General features: G+C 32.8%; 2 long non-coding RNA genes across 4 annotated transcripts; both read left to right on the forward strand.

Annotated features, from left to right (window-relative positions):
- Positions 1-2,088: 2,088 nt before the first annotated feature.
- On the forward strand, positions 2,089-11,705 carry LOC129926949 (uncharacterized). Of its 3 annotated transcripts, none has more exons than XR_008778664.1 (4): positions 2,089-2,319; positions 3,987-8,926; positions 9,261-9,329; positions 9,690-11,705. It is a non-coding gene; the product is annotated as an uncharacterized LOC129926949 (long non-coding RNA). The 3 variants fall into 3 exon arrangements; XR_008778663.1 differs by having other exon boundaries at positions 2,096-2,665; XR_008778662.1 differs by lacking the exon at positions 2,089-2,319 and having other exon boundaries at positions 6,867-7,588; positions 8,801-8,926; positions 9,690-11,693.
- A 1,620-nt stretch (positions 11,706-13,325) lies between these two features.
- On the forward strand, positions 13,326-17,785 carry LOC129926950 (uncharacterized). The gene is made up of 2 exons (XR_008778665.1): positions 13,326-16,505; positions 16,784-17,785. It is a non-coding gene; the product is annotated as an uncharacterized LOC129926950 (long non-coding RNA).
- Positions 17,786-18,432: the final 647 nt, after the last annotated feature.

Consider the following 18,432-nt stretch of genomic DNA (forward strand, 5'->3'; position numbering starts at 1 on the left):
TGATACTTGCTCTTAGTTTATTGTTTTTTAAACTTCTGGGTTGGAGAGTTATGGGAAAGGACCAATGGCGAACGCTTTTGTGCCAGTTTTTAGTTTAGAATTTTTAACTCCGCAATGGTTAAACTTATTTAAAAAATGAAAACATCTGCGGACTCCTCAGCTATTGGGCGATAAAACTAAATTTGACTCTTTTTTACATATCAGCTATTAAATTTATAATTCAAGTCAACTTACGGTAGGGGTCGGACCTAATCAGCGAACGCAATTTTCGCGGGAGTCATAATGAGCGAAAGGCCGTAAAAAATAGCGAAATAGCATGTTAAAATATAGGAAATTATGCTTCAAATAGTTCTATCATCTAACTTCTTCCATGAAGCATTATAACCATTGTCCTCCTTGTGGCATAAGGCCTAAATTTGTTTTCACGTTTCTTGTGCTCCACATCTCCTTTCTCTGCTTGGAACTGATGTCTATATAGCCTACGAAACTTGCGATCAAATATTTTTTTTAAAGAAAGAAACTACAAAATTCTATCTTGCCTCCTCCCTATAGGCTTGTCCACGTCTCCATTTTACAAACTCTCGTTACTGCGACTATTTTTTTTTTAAAGAACACATGTTCAGTGCACTTAATCACCATCAACTCGATCTCCCCCCCCCCCCGCCTCCACACACACGCGCGCTGATTGACCCAAAGGCAGATCCCGAATGCGATGGATTGATGATGTATGGGGGCAAGATCTACAACAGCTTGGGTTTCGTACATGGAGACGAAAGGCTCAGGAGAGATCTTGTAATTTTATACATGTATATTATATGATAACTCTTATATTTATTACTAAATATATAGTTCGTCTTTTTTCCGCTCCTGAAATCGAATATTTTCTGGAAAACTCTTGGAAATCTCCTGAAATCCTAATCTCAGAATGGTGGGGGAACGCTGTGAAAATGAATTGTGATCTTTTAAATATTTATACACATATTAATATCATTAATTAGTAACAAGAGGTTAACCAGCTAGTTAAAAAAAGGAGGACGGCAAAACAGAAATCCCCCCCACCCCACCCCGTATAAGCCATATATGCCTAAGCGCTGTTAAGATCAACTGAAGCGTCATTTCACCCTCACTGGCATAGAGGAAAGTAACTGCCAGCATATGACATCTGAGAGACTGTTGGAGAGCTGCGAGTCAAACATTTTAGACGGAAAGAAAATGCGGGAAAATATGCTGGTCACAACTGGGCGTAGTCATGTGAAACACGTAGTGATGCACTCATCCTTAATCTTCGAAATCCAAGACATTGGGTTAAGGTTAAAAATAGGCCTATTATTTTAATATTTCAATTTACAAACAATAACAATAGATAAGACAAAAAGAAAAACAGATTAAATCAGTCACTAAATTACCATTAAATGGCTTTTTTAAGCTTATTATAGGGGCTTTCGCTGAATAGGTTTTCAGTTAAAAAGGTCATTTTGAGCGAACACCCCATAATATATTTTTTTCAACGGAATAAATAGCCTTTGCTATTATAGTTAACTATTTCCTCATCTATTTAGAAGTACAATATGCAATTTTTTTTCGGCCGATGTCTATTGATGCTTTAAAATCGCCTTAAGTTCGGACCTATTCTCGTTTATCCGGAAACGTTTTGAGAATGAAATTTCCATACATGTCAACTTTGACCTTCAGCTACGTTTTATTGTATGAGGGAAAACGAAAGTGAATATGTGGAAAATGTAGAAAAATGGAGCCTTTGTAATACCAATTTATTAGTTCTGCAGTTACTTTCGAGATAAATTAGAATGGATAAAATTACGGGGAGGTGTTCGCTTTATATGCCATTTCGCTGATGGGCCTTTCCTATACATCCTCTTAAGAACGTAGTAAACAAAATGGCGTATTTTTCATTACAACAATGATAAAAGAACTTGAAAACTAATTTTTTTTTTCGGCTTAATATTAATTTGCGATGGTACAGCTTTGAAGGGTAGGTTTAGGAGCTTATTGTCTACAGTAAGACCACAGAAAGAACCGGATCAGGCGTGGGCGGCATAATATCGCCTATTACCCTACCCTCCAAAGCTGCACCATCGCAAATTAATATTAAAGACCAACTGAAGAGGTTTTTTTCGAAATTGAGATAGCGATTGATTTAGATAGTAGATAACATCAAAGTTAGTTCCTAAAAATTTGAGATTTTAGAAAAGCGTATTTATATTAGAAAAAGTAATTTGAAAGTGTAAAAAATAACGAGATTTGAAAATCAGCTTCAATGGCCGAAACCGGAAGTGACGTATTGTAATGGACTGAGAAAATGTAAATAAAAATAGACATGGCTGGATACGTTATTGATAGCGATTCAGATGATAAATTTATCTAAATCTAGCTGTCCAACAATTTTAAATGATACTTATCATGGGATGCACCAAAATGCCATGAAGAGAACTCTTCTACTTTTTCAAAATATATTCTAGAGCAGACTATTGAATTAATATAATTATAGATAGATTATAATAATAGGACTAGTTTCTAGATTATCACTAGCACTAGAATTAGATCTACTACTCAGATCTAGACTCTAGAGTGACTCTAGACCTAGTCTACTCTAGTAGTAGTCTCTAGTATCATCAAGTACTAGTAGATCATCTAGGACTAGGTCTAGGTATACTATACTTAGACTATACTAAGTCTAATAGTTATAACAAAACTAAATGGTTAGATCTATCTATATTATTTTCTATATCTCTAATTCTAGCTAGGCCTTCTTTTCTAACACTTTTACTAGTCACTCACTAGATCTAGAGTTTATAAATACTTGACTTGTATTATTGTACTAATTGTAGTAATACTACTTACTAGTAGTACTAGTAATACTAATAGTTTATAAACTAGTAGATTTAACTAATTAAGTAGATCTAGAGTAATCTAGACTAGCCTCTATGTTAAGCCTAAGCCCAGTCGCCAACATTTTTTGGTAATAGTTTGTAATAGTAAGACCTAGTGAGTAGTGTCCTAGCAATAGCATAAAGATTATTCATAGATATAAATATAATATTATAATAGTCAAGGACTAAAGCCTAAGCTAAATCTATATAGAATATATTTATACTCTTTACTAGCCCTTACTATACTTATTAATAAGGCTAAACTTTAGATCTAAAAAAATAATAAGTCATCATTATATTGGTAATATAAAATACAGATTTTTACTAAACACATGTGACATTTCTTTAAGTCTTAAACTTAAACAGGGCCGGTCCTAACGATTGCAGGGCCCTATGTGAAACTGATTGCGCGGGGCCTAGTCTGGGTGGGAATAAGGATAATAAGTGAAAATTAAGATTTCGTATTTTTAAAAAATTCGACTTTGAATTTTATTAAATCTTTACTAAGTACAAGATTACGATCAAATTAACTTTACTTTACGAACTTTGCAACCTATGGCATATTAAAATGCCAGTCACTCTATTAAAGTAAATAAAGTACGGAAACTTCTGATTAAAGTGAAATTTTGCCTGATTATTACATTTTAGTACATGAAAGCTGACAATGTCTTATTTCGTTTATCGCGCGTAGGATTAGCGTTTTCAGAATGAATGACACCCACAATTTTGTCTATTTTTTAGGAGATTTTTATGAGATTTCCAGGTTTTATATATACCGATATATATATATATATATATATTGCAATTTAACTATTACACCTAGAATTAGCACGAAGCCTATGAAAGTGCAGGGCCCACTGCGACCGCATAGGTTGCAGTGGCTTAAGACCGGCCCTGGTCTTATATATATTAGATTGCCTAGACCTAGAGTAGAGTAATTTATTATTATTAAGAACAATAAGAGTTAGATGTTGATGTTAGATCAGATAATCAGTATAACATATATATATATATATATATATAACCACTAGTTCTATATATGTATACATAATTAAGTATAAATGTTAATAAATAAATTTTTTAAAATCTATTTTACAGAAAACATATATGACATGTGGCATACAGACAAGTTTACTAGATGGATCTTTCATCATTTTGGAAATACAATATTCCCTGTGAAACAAATCACAGAAACATTCTACAATTTTATTTTATATAATAAATACCAATAAATGTAAATACAAAATCACATTTTAATAGAGTTCTTCATTATACACACAACATTATTTTAGTATGTTCCTTTTCACTTGCTAGGTTTAGACAAAGTTTCGAATCAGGATTTAATACTATTAAGTCATAGCCCAAAACTCCAGCAGGATGTTAGTTAATGGCAGTGGTCAATGTTTGAACCTGAGACCACAGAGAAGACAGTTCGGAATGCAAACCACACAACTTTCTGCGTTTCGAAACCTATTCAAATTTTGATCATTTTTATGTTAATGCAGATCTGAATGTCCATTGCAATGATGACTTGATCTGTAAAGGGGTTACATTTTTTAAAAATAAGTTGGATCTCATTCTTCGAATGATGCTATTTATTAGAAATTGCAACGTGGAATACATATTAGAGGCCAAAAGAAAATCCACTGATGAGGTAAGACATCGTAAAGAACATTTCAATTGACCACCAGCTGAATATGGTTATGTCTTCGCTGGACGCGGCAAAATATCTAGTTAGCAGCTGGGGCTGCGTAGCCATGGAAAATACTGCATTTCTCATTAATCTTTCGACTCGACTGCCAGCCTTATTTATTAAACACTTTAAATTATGAATAGCTCTGCATTTTTTAATAACAATAAAAAAAAATATATATTCAGTGATTAACTGGCAATAATTGAGTTACTAAAATTTAATAAAATGAGTTGCATAATTACATCAACAGTAGCCTATATGCATTACTTAACATTATATTGATACTATAATTTATTTTCCACTTCCCTGACTTCCCAGAGAAAAGAAAAAAACGACAACTCCTTCTCCAGTAGGATAATCTCTTTCATTTATAGTCTAAACACAATTTAAAACTTTGTTACCTACAGTTACAGATTAACTTGCTAACTTAACTATCTAATAATCTAATGATTCTATTCCAATCAACAAATGAGTCAAGCGTGAGATAAATGAAAACTCTTAAATTTTTAGATATATATTTATAGAACTATGTAAGTATATAGGCCCGAATATACGGTACGAATATATTTAAATAAGAGTGTAATAAAATCCATATTTCATATATTAATAATATTATAGAATTGGTAGATCTAGGTCTAATTTTTGCCTTATAGATTAGTTTTTAGAAATTTAGATCTAGTACTTTTTTTACTAGTAGATCTAAATCAGACTACTTTTAAGTCTAAGTTAAGGTTTAAGTTAAAGCTATTTGCCTAGTGTTGTACGGGGTTGTGACTCTAGATTCAAACTAAATATAATCGTATACTACAATAACTACATTGAATGAGCTCAACATTCACATTGTAATAATTGTTTTTTTCCCATATTGGGCCTATTTAGGGACGACTATAGGTTAATAATCACTAAGTGTATAGATAGAGTATATAATTTTAAACTTTGTTTTTCTAGATCTAGGCCCAGCACCTCGATCGGATCAGTCTAAATAGATAGGTCTTATCTCTAAATATCCAATACTACTACTAGATCTAGACTTCATCTAATTGGATTTAGATCTAAATTTAGGTCTACTTCGTACATCATTAATGATCTGAGAAAAGAACTCTGCTCTTGATCAAAAGCAGTAGATCTAGAACTAGAATATTATAAGCCTGAAGCAGTAACATAAGCTATAAATTGCGTAACTTGACTAAAACGAAAAATGTGAACTGAGGCTCGCGGTACTGCGTGGGGTGAAACGCTGTTCGCTTGACTAGATCAAGAATAAGCCGACAAACTGTAGATCTAACATGCAAAGCCATAAATTGCGTGATTTGACCTAATTTCCCCAACTCTAACATCCACTTTTTATAAATTGGCGTGTTTTAGTCGCCTTTGTTTTTAGAAACTAGCATTCCTTGAAAAAGGAATAGGGAAATACGCTAAGCCATAAACTGAAAAATTTGACCTAATTTCCCTTAAACTACGTCATCGACCTTGGTTGTCTGGGAAATACTGATCTCGAATGGCTTCGAGATTGTGAAATTTAATAGTCCCTAAAACTCACATTAAATTGCTTATATTATATCTAAATAATTACAAAGAATATATGTCTAAAATTTCGTATGTATGTTTTTTTAAGCATTATGAATCTAAAAAAAAAGTATAACACCGGTTTCCGCGTCTGACCCCAAAACCTCTTCAGTTGGTCTTTAAGCCGAAAATAAAATATTTAGTTTTCAAGTTCTTTTATCATTGTTGTAATAAAAAATACGCCATTTTGTTTACTACGTTCTTAAGAGGATGTAACTCTCCATCCCAGAAGTTTAAAAAACAATAAACTAAGAGCAAGTATCACTGAACTATATATTATTTTGATGGAATTTAGTATGATCAAAATTTAGATTTAGTGCTAGCTTTAGGGTTAGGGTTAGAATTAGGGTTAGGTTTAAGATTAGGGTTAGAATTAGGTTTAGGGTTAGTGTTAGGATTAGGTTTAGAATTAGGTTTAGAATTAGGGTTAGGGTTAGAATTAGGGTTAGGTTTAGAATTAGGTTTAGTGCTAGGTTTAAGATTAGGTTTAGAATTAGAGTTAGAATTAGGGTTTGGTTTAGAATAAGTTTAGGGGTTTAGGGTTTGGTTTAGAATAAGTTTAGGGGTTTAGGGTTAGGTTTAGTATTAGGGTTAGATTTAGGATTAGGGTTAGATTTAGAATAGGTTTAGTGAACCCTAACCTTAACCCTAAACCTAGCACTAACCCTATCCCTAAACCTAAATACTAAACCTAGCAGTAAACCTTTTATTTTGATGCTACTAATCCTAAACTATAATATAGTGTTCCAAACGATATACAGTTCAGTGACATTTTTTTCTTTACTTCCTCTCCAGAACATCATAACAATATGCCGTTGCCTCAATTACAGCAATAATAAGGAACCGTAAAAACTAAATATTTTTTTTTCGGCTTAATATTAATTTGCGATGGTACAGCTTTGGAGGGTAGGTTTATGAGCCTATGGTCTACGGTAGGACCACAGAAAGAACCGGATCAGGCGTGGGCGGCATAATATCGCCTATTACCGTTACTGTAGATCTAGTACCTGTACTAATATTAGTAGATATGTAGATCTATAATAATACTTTTTAATAGTAGAAAGTAGATTTATAATCTATCTAATCTAAATCTAGACTTCACTTTCACATCACACGATTATTGATACAGACAGTGAATGAAACGAATGCAGTGATTATAAATGATTGATTATATTATAGTTTATACTGATTATACTTATAGTTAGCTCTACCAGTTGATTATCATCATCATCATAGATAATAATCTAGACTAGTATTCTAGATCTATAAATAATCATAGGATAATAATCTAGACTAGTATTCTAGATCTATAAATAATCAAATCATAGTCACCGTGATAGTGCCCTTTTTATTTTAGTCAATGTAAGTGTAGTCAAGTCAAGATAGTGGAACGTAAACTCGAAGGTTTAATGCAATACAGTATAACTAGAGTCTATGAGTTAGTATAAGTATAAGATCTAATTATTTTGTTTCTTTGTATGTCAATGTCTCAATTAAAATAATTAATATCATCAGCCATGTCATTTTAAATATTAAAATAGTAGACAGATTTCTATATTATAAATAGATAGATTAGATCTATAAAATATAATTTTACAAACTTTAGAAATGATTGATTTTATTTTTAATTGATCAGCCTTCTAGAGTAGTTCTAGCATCTCTAGCTAGCTAGACTCTAACTTGTAGTTTGTAGATCTTGGAATTGGATCGAAATTCACCTTCCTAAATTGTCTCTAAAGTCTGTAGCTGATTTGAGAGGCCCAACGAGGCAAGAGTCTATTATTATTAGTACTCTATCTCTTGATCTATCTAGTAGGCCTACTTAGCTAGTGCCTTAGCCATAGTGTAGTCAAATCTTGACAACTAGTCTTCTAGATCTAAGCTTCTAGAATAATTAGATCTAGATCCAGTTTAGATTTAGAATATAAAAGTATTTTACTAGCTAAAATACTAAATCTACTGATCTAAATTCTAGATAGATATACAATATATAGATTATAGATCCAGTTTAGATTTGGAATATAAAAATATTTACTAGCTAAAATTCTAAATCTACTGATCTATACTTAATATTTTAGATATTATATGACATCTACAAAAATTATTATTAAGATATATAATTATAGATTCTAGACTAGTTATTTATGTACATAAAATATATAAATAAAAGATAAAATTATGCAGGCCTAGATCCCATAAATTTATAATTGATCCAGATCTATCAGTAAAAGTTACCTTCGATGGGAAGTTTTACCCAATCTAATCTATACAAGACAATTTATAATCCATGCCTCGCCTACACCCCATACATTAAATAATAGTTCCCATTCCACGCCATGCCCAGGCCATGAGTTCATGAAATAATAAATGATGTGGTGTCAAGTTGGATCTATCCCCTGAAATTCAGCACTTTAATATAAAACTCACATATCTAGTTAATTATTTGCTATGACACTCTGACTCTGATCAACTTGGACTTGTGTGATACATATATGTTTCTTATCAGATTTAATGAATGAAGTTTTGGTGCATTTTAAGGCTACAAAAGTATCATCAGGTGCATTCAAACCATTGGTATTTTTCCTGGCAACATTTCTATTCTAGTCTGTGATAAATTATAAATTAAAAAAAAATGTTTGTAATGTTTCAGTTATTAACAAGTAGAACCATGCCAACCAGTTCTGATGATGTACCAGAATGGCTCAAGGATCATACTTATACTATTTCTACTCTCTGGGCAGACATTAATAATATTGGCATCCATTCAATATTTATTGTAAGTACTACTATACAATTTTTATTTTAGATGTTTTATGAAGTGTGATTTTCATGGTCAAGCAACATCCAAATATCAGGGATGGAATTTAACATTTTTCTCTAGTTTTTTTTTTTATAACACTCTTAAGCAAATTCATCTTTCATGAATGCCTAATATACTTGGCTGTTGTGCAGGCCATTCCTTTACAATAAACTGTTAGATGAAATTAGGCAAAATTATGTCTGATAATTTGTATGTTTGATACAACAATGTATTCAATTTAATAATATTATTTTTTAATTTTAATGTTTTCAAAAGAAATTAGCCATTATGCTTAATTGTATAATTACAGTTATGTTTGGAAATGTAAGAAAAAGGCATGCATTCCTGACAAGTCAATGATTCGTTGCACCTCTTAAAGGTAAGGTACTGCAATTTTTCCCAATGCACTTTTCTCATAAGCTGAAGTACTTGTATTTTTGAAAAACTAGTTTTCCATGAAAATGTAAATCATAATATATGTTATAGTTGCTTTTAGATGAGTGCAATGTCCATCAAATTAACTGAATATCTGCCTTCACCTTTAGTAATAATTCATAACTATTAAGGTCAGGGCCATGTCTACACATTAACACAGTAGCTCCTTTTAGGTGCAGACTATTTTTAGAATGGCAAAATTATATAATTATACTTAATTACATATATATGTTTAGCATGGTCAACACATATGTCACACATATTTTTATTTTTTAAAAATCCTTTTATTTATTTTTATAACTAGATAACTTTCTGTTATGAGAAAAGATGAGATTCTTGGACTCCTGCATAGCACCACCAGAAAGGAAAATCCCATCATGTTGCAAAATAAAAGTCTTGGACCAATTTTAATTTAAGATATATATATTATGCTGTAAGCTCTATACATATTTATGTATATCCTGTCATTCAGCCAACAGGTTTGGATTAAGTATTTCTTTAAATCTGTTTGATATTGTACTTGAAAACTATTAATCTGAGCCCCATTAAAACAATAGGGAGTGCAGTGAATGAGTGGTAAAACACTTGGCTTCTGAACTGAGGGTTCCTAGGTTCGATTAAGACTGGGATTTTCAATGTCAGAATTCAAAAGGCTAGGGATACATGGCAATAGTAAGGAATAAGTAAATGCAGTTTGGGGATCCATGGCTGAATGGTTAAGTCATGGGTTTGAATCTCTGTGAAGACTCAGATTTAAATTTTTTAGATTTTTGGGTGCCCCTGAGTCCACCTAACTCTAATGGGTAGCTGAATTTTGTTTTGGAAAGTAAAGATGGTTGGTTGTTGTGCTGGCCACATGATGCACTGGCCAAAGAATCAAATGACCTTAACATCATCTACCCTATAGGTTGTGAGGTCTGAAATGGGATTTTTTTTCAAAAGGTGGTTGGTTGTTGTGCTGGGTACATGACACCCTCGCTAACCATGGGGCACAGAAACTGATAAACTTTATATCATCTGCCCCATAGATTGCAAGATATGCAAGGGAAATTTTACTTTTTTAAAATTAAAATAAGAATCTATCAAAAGTAAACATATAAAATATGGTGCATTCCCCTTAAAACTAAAACCTGGTGCGAAGGTTTAAAATGTTGGCAAAAAAAAGCAACATCATATATTCTTAATTCCCTTTGCAAAACTTACTGATAAGAACATGCATGTTGTTCCCTCATAAGTTTCTTGACAGAGGAAATCTTGTTTATATTAGATTTGAATTAAGCAAATTAAGAAAAAAATTATAATCATTATTTCAAATGGTTGTATCTAAACCTTATGAATTATTTTTCAGTTATAAGTATATTGAGATTAATGGATAATCATGAAATTGTTAAATAATTGCTGCTATCATTCCATTGACTAAAGAACCATAATTATTTTTTTAAAAATTAATTTCAAAATGATTTTTTTCAAGCATAGAGTTCACATAGATCTTAGTGAATTTTTTTTTATTTGACTAATGCTTCAATTTTATTGTATCATATTAGTTGTTAATTTTTATTACCCAGAATATTTAAAAAATGAGTACACTATTTTCATGTAATAATGTAACTTGGTATTTACACAATGCTCAAAATACACTATAATCTTTAGGCCATACAGATTTGTATAAATTAACTTGTTTAAATACATTGTAAATGTATATTGTTTGGATAAGAATAAAGTTTTTCTGTAGACAATTATTGTTCAAGATTTGTTGATGCTCCTGCTTAATCAATTATATATATACAGGTCATTAGTTTTAACACGTCTGATAATAAATGACAGTACAAGTTAGTGAATGAAAATTTGTCATTATTTCAGCTGCTTTAGGCCTACATCAATGTGAGGTACCAGTACTTTGATTGTGTCATAACAATTTAAAGCAACATTTTGAAATGAATAGTCTGTAGAATTGACAGTAAATACATTTAAGTGATGGGCTGTGATCTGCGTGAATTGGGAGCTGATCATGTATTGAATTTGTGTTTTTGATCTTTACTTCAAGTAAATGTTAATGAGCAATTAATTTTTAATGAATAAATAATTTAAAAATAAATACAAAAGAAGCATAAACATCTACTTTAGTTTAATAATTGTTTTTCATCAGAACAGAATTTCCAACTTTGCATTCTTAAAATAAAATATAATTTATTTAGAGTAGAGTCAGAACACAAAATCATAGTTTTAAAATATTAAGTAAATTAAGCTAAGCTGTGATCTCTTATAAACATTTGTATATAGACTTTACACAATTTAATTATTATTTTTCATCAAATTGCAGGAACTAGTAGATGTACTTATGCCTATTTGACAATAAAAAACCTTAGTCAATGAAATAGTAATACTAGTAAATGAGATAAAAGTAAAATAAATATCATCAATGCTATTGAAGCCACACTTGTTTTTTTTATCTTGTTTGGTGGACTGCAATTAAAGTTGCTATTAATTTTACTGATCGTCTTAGCTGAAATGCCAGTGTCGTCTCTTTGAAACCTAAGCTTATTTTCTTGGTAACTGGAAGTCCAGATATTTGAAGTTTCATTTTAAGCACCTATACTTTCCAGAATGGCATTCCGATAGGCTAAACCATTTGCCTAACATGTCATATGCACGTAAAGAGGTACCACAGAAATGCTTTAAAGACAAGCTTAGGCGCCAACTTACTTTAACTGACATAGAATAAGAGAGCACCTGGTTGCATACAGCTTCAGAACGAGACAGCTGGAGGTCACTTACAAAGGTGTGGTATACACCAATGAAAATTAATTGCCGAGGGTAGACGGCAAAAAAAAAAAAAAAAAAAAACTGATTCTACCACAGGTGGACAATGGTTATGCCTGTGCTCAGTGTGGCATAATATGTAGGTCACAGCTGGGGCTGAGTAGCCTCTGGAAACATAGCATTCCTCATAAGTCTTAGGAATCAAAGACAAGCCTATCATTTTTGTAGCATAGTTTGTAGCTTCTGTAAATGCATGAAATGCCGTCACAAATGACACAAGTCCTCTGTGAGTTTGATGGATTTTAAACATCTTACTTCTTTGCCTTATATTAAATGGTCCTTCTCTCTGTTCCTCTAGGTACTTGCGTTTATCTAAATATCATTGATATATCGTAACATGTCATCAAAATAAAAGCTAGAATCTCTGCAACTCGTGTACAAGTCAGAAGTCATCAGTAACTCTTGCCATTTAAAAAATAACAATTTAGATTAGTCAAATTAGTGACTGATTATTCGATTCATTTAGGCTTATAAATTTTTTATTTGAATATATAATGATCCTTTACACTTTGTAACTTTACTAGTATACTTTGGAGTAGACTTGTTGAGCTAAAGTCGGAAGTACACATTGAGTTTTACTGTGATTTACTAGATTACTAGATGAAGATCTATATTATATAGAAGTAGAGAGGAATAGTATCTGTCATATCGTGATCAGTAGGCGGATGCAGGTGTATAGATCTATTCCATGACAAAAACCCTGGCTAGATTTAGATCTACTGGTCTAGACATCTAGATCTAACTAGAATTAAACTAGAAAACTGAATTAGAGAAGTAGCTTTCTGGATCTAGAACCAGAATTTATACTATTAATATTAGATCTAGTTGCGTCGAACGCTTAATTTTTGGTTGTTGTTTTTAATAAATGCACATAAAATACATTGTATTTTGGCAATAAAAATACCCAGTTGGTAGTCAAGTAATTCTAATAATTAATTAATGAATGACTATCCTTATTTGTTTTAGATCTATCAGATTCACATGACTATGACTTATTATTTATACTTATTTTGTATCATTCGTCCAAGAAAATCTAGCTCTAGATCTATTTCATTTTAGATTAGGCTATAGTTTTTTTTTTTTTGTCATTTTATTTAGGCTACAATATTACCGAGATGAACTTTTTCTGTTTCCCACGAGACGTGTATGCCTATAGCCTAGTCCTTTCGATAATAATAATAAAAAAAAACGATTAGAAATGCGTAGCTTGGAGTGTCAAAACTGTATTAGGCCTCCTATTTTTATTTTTATTTCGTGCAATTTAGTTATATCGTAACAAATATACGCATTTAGAGGAACGGTAGACCGGTCTTCATCCAGATTTAGTGTAAATAAACCAAACACAGAAACACTGAAAGATTGTATTTTCGGAATTTAGATTCTATTTTTTTGAAAAAATGTGGCATTTTATAGGGTGGTCGAAAAAAATAACTTTTGTGACGATCTCTTATTCGGGAAAATTTTATCTATTATATCAGATAGTCAGAAAATGGATGAAGTTTTTACACATCTAATCAAATAGAGCGTACGAAAGTTTTACACCCATTGCAAGGGACTGACGGAGTAAATCTCTTCTTTGGCATCATCATGGATTTCTCCACATTGCACCATGCGCGAAAATGATGCGCGACGGCACTTCCACTCTCTTTGGCTTTGTAAAAAACTCGAAGCTGGTGTTCCATTAGTATAGTTCCATGTTTTAACCAACAAAATCCATCTGGCAACAATTGGCTGCCTAGGAGATGATCATAATTTAAATATGGCGGCCGCCAGCTAAAACACCTCCTCCCTATAGGCTAATCCACGTCGTTTTACTCTCCATTTCATAAACTCTCGTTACTGCGACAATTTTTTTTAAGAACCCTCAACTCGATCTACCCCCCCCCCCCCACACACACACAAACACGCGCGCTGATTGACCCAAAGCGGCGCCTTCGACATTGAAAGCCTTAGCTCTGACCAGATCGCGGCCTACGTCATCACTCGTCAGAGGCCAATGTTATGCGTCACTGATGATGCGTGCGAAACCACTGTGTTGCTGTGTACATAGATAGAATGATTTCTTTTGAAACAAATAGAATCTTCGTCTAAATATGATTTAGACTTTTCAAAACATTCATCATGGATTAAAACTCTACAATGGTGAACAAATGTCTCGTTTTGTAAAGGATCTAGATCTAGCAGATGCTTTCCGATTACCAAAAGATGAATGATTATGATGGCTTAGAAAGAAAAATGGCCAGCGGTAATAGTACCTTTGGCTTAGTAAAGTTAGTAGAAGGATAGATCTACGTACCATAAAGGAGTACTCTAAATATTTCTAGATCCAGCATTCCTATTAATATTATACATAATTAATTGACTTTTATGCTTTTGATGAATAACATGATAATCATTATATAAAGTCAAAATGGGTAGATCTACTATCTAGCCTAGGGCCTAGGCGCCCTGGGGCTAGGCCTAGCCTAGGCATTGAATACTTGATCTAGATCTAGATTAATTTCTTTACAAATTAGACTAGGACGATGTAGATCTAATTGTAAATCTATTAATTTAATAACAATTCTGTCAATAATTATAGAGTCTAGATCTAGTTTATATACAAATAGCATTTTTTTTTATAGTAGGTATCACGTTCATCAATTGTGGATGTCAGATGTCAAGATCTATAAAGATGCTATCAGTATCATGGATGTCACGTTATAGAATATTATAGATTATCTTGATCTGTATCACACTATCATTGATCGTGATTGCCGAGGATCTTGAAATCTTCTTTTAACAAGATGATCGTATAGAAGTAGCTAGATCTAGTTGATAATACGATCATTCAGAATGTTGCCAGTTGATAAGAGGATCATCTAGAAGTCGCCAATCGCTAAGTCAATCCAAGTATATTACTATATTCAATAAAGAAACTTCTCTTCGTCTAAAACAATTACTTTAATTCATAACTTGAAAAAGCTCTTCACAATAATTACAGTGGTTAAATGTACTTGAATAGAATAACTGATCTACACAATAATATAACTGAGTTCTAATATGTGAGCAGGTCAGGGTGGCGCTAACTGAGTGGGGCCTTTTTGTGTTATTATCTGCTGCTCAGCATTTATTCATTATAACAGTAGGCAAGGGGTAGCTCTACTGGGTGGGCCCAATCTGTGCACCTCGGTCTGCGACCAAGGGGCTAGAGTAGCCTAAGCAATCAGACAGCACAATTAAACTAAACTAAACTAATCTAGCTAACTAAAAGAAACATCCAACTAAATTTATAAAACAAAATATATATATACACTTTATTTACATTGACACAAAAAAAAAACCAGTAATAAAACAAATATACCCACTACAAAACAATAAACCACTCAATTAACCTAAATTACCCCAACACTAAACGGTAAGCTACTAGCAGCAGTAAAGCAGAACTACAGCAGACAGGAATTATAGCCTGCAATTACAAATATAAACAAACATAAAAAATATATTATAAATAATCATTATAATATTAATGGAAATACTTTTAGAAACATTAACAAATAGACATAGTATAGAAAAGCAACAAGGGGATTATTAGGGATAATTAGATCTAGGAGCGCCAGCTCACAAATACAAAATTGATGTTATCACTAACACGTTCCAAAACAAGACTGATGCGATTTTGGATCTTGCCCGGGCACTAGAGCGGGATCACGTGCTCAACAACTCTACTCTGCAAGACCAACCAATAAATGCAGCTCAATGTACAACAAACAATATTTCAAAGCCAATCATACCCACTCTGAACACGTAGCCCTTCGCGTGATGGAATTACCCGAGGTCGTTGACGAGCTAAATATAGATACTGTGTACGTGACAGTAGGCATAGACCATAGTCCGTATATAGAAGTACAAATAGACAGGTAGTAACTTATAGATTTATATTAGATAGATATACATTTTATATAGAATAATATATATAATATAATAATAATATATATATAACTAATAGAAGTACAGATCATAATCTATAGTAGTCTATTACTAGTATTCTATAGTTACATAGACTCATTCTATTAGACTGTTAGGCAGTTACTATTAGATCTGTCATATTTTATACCCCTGTAGTACCAAATTATTCTAGTAAATGTTAGATGTTATATATAATATATACATTTTATTTTATATTTTATACAGTTTGCATTTCATTTCAAAAATATTAATTGTAAACTTTATTAAACTTTCAGATCTCGCATTAACATTTTCAAGACGAAGTATCATGGACAGTATTGAAGTATTACATACTATAAAGGAATACTCTAAAGTAAGTAATAATTATTACTAGCATCTAGTATATAATATTAGTATTATAAATAAATTAAATTTTTTATGCTTTTGATGATCAACAAGACTATAAAAAGAGGCCATTGCTAGGAAGTAAATACTATTATAGGCTAGAACTATGTAAATCTATTAATTTAATAATGATTCTATCATTAATTATTCTAGTAAATGTTTGATATTATTATATTATATATATATATTTATTTAGTTTGCATTTCATTAAAAAAATATTAATAGTAAACTTTATTTAACTTTCAGATCTGTCGTTAACATTTTGAAGACGATGAAGTATTGTGGACTAGCTACTACACATGAAAGAGTAGAGAGTGCATTAAAAAAAGAGTAAAGTCTCATGAAGTCGCAGGATGGCTGCCTGGTCTTGTGGTTTGCGCGCTGGACTGTCATTTGGATTTATCGATGTTTCTGGTTCAAACCCTGCCAGCTCCCATCCCCTGTCGTCACGGAGGTCATGAGTCAGCCGACGCAAATCGCCCCAGGCCAGCGCTAGACAAGCGGTCAACCGTGACGAGTTATGACAGTCAGCCGAGACAAGTGTCAACATGATGGTTCGGGAAGGATCGACGTCGTGAACAGAGCTCAGGAGCGTCACAAGGGTTGTAGTCATCTGACCACCCAGAATGGTCCAGCGACGTTCTGCCCGGTTCTAGAAGGCCAGCAGGGACCCTATATAAAGTGCGGAGGTGTTGCAGTCAAGAAGGTTCACGACAGGGGTTCAGAACACGGTCGACCACAGCACAGTTCAATGGTGTGATTCTGTACGGAGCATTACGACAGTTCAGTGCGGAGTACTGTCAAGTACAGTTGAGTTGGTCTGCGATCGAGTCCGACACAACGAGCCTAGTGTGTGAAGTCAGTCCTGAACTGTTGAACCCAGTGCACGCCCGGAACGAGATGGAGAGGCCAGTGCAAGAGTTGATACGGCGGTACGGTGTTATCGGAGAGATATTTGTACAGTGTACATGTTGCCAATTGTACAGTATTGGCTGTTATTTATTCAACTATTAAAGTGTTAGTTACTTTGGAGCCCTGAGTTGTCAAGTTCTTTAAGTTCGTGGTGTATGGTGCAGTTTGCAGAGAGCCTGGATAGTGAGATTCGTAACAATATGATAATTATTATATTTATTACTAAATATATAGTTCGCATTTTTTCCGCTCCTGAGCACGAATATTTTCTCCTGGAAAACTCTTGGAAATCTCCTGAAATCCTAATCTCAGAATGGTGGGGGAACCCTGTGAAAATGAATTCTGATCTTTTAAACATTTATACACATATTAATATCATTAATTAGTAACAAGAGGTTAACAGTTTAAAAAAGGAAGACGGCAAAACAGAGGTCATCCCCCATCCCCCCCTTATAAGCCGTATAGGCCTAAGCGCTGTTAAGATCAATTGAAGCGTCATTTCACCTTCACTGGCACAGAGGAAAGTAACTGCCAGCATATGACATCTGAGAGACTGTTGGAGAGCTGCGAGTCAAACATTTTAGACGGAAAGAAAATGCGGGAAAATATGCTGGTCGTAACTGGGCGTAGTCATGTGAAACACGTAATGCACTCATCCTTAATCTTCAAAATCGAAGACATTGGGTTAAGGTTAAAAATAGGCCTACTGATTTCCCTAATTTGTACCTAGCCGTACGCTATAATAAAATCTAGCAAATTACTAAAGACACGGACTACACAACATTATATACCAAATTAAACAGCATTAAAAAGAGAATATTAAAATTTAATTTTACAAAAATACAAAAAGGAAGATAAAAAGTTATTTCTATTCTAAACTCATATGGAGGCTCTATACCATTTACAGACCTGCACATAAACTGAAATAAAAAAATAACAACCAATCCAACACTAATGTCAAAGACAAAAATAAGCAGAACTAA

Source organism: Biomphalaria glabrata, chromosome 6, assembly GCF_947242115.1.
Source record: "Biomphalaria glabrata chromosome 6, xgBioGlab47.1, whole genome shotgun sequence".
Taxonomy (NCBI): domain Eukaryota; kingdom Metazoa; phylum Mollusca; class Gastropoda; family Planorbidae; genus Biomphalaria; species Biomphalaria glabrata.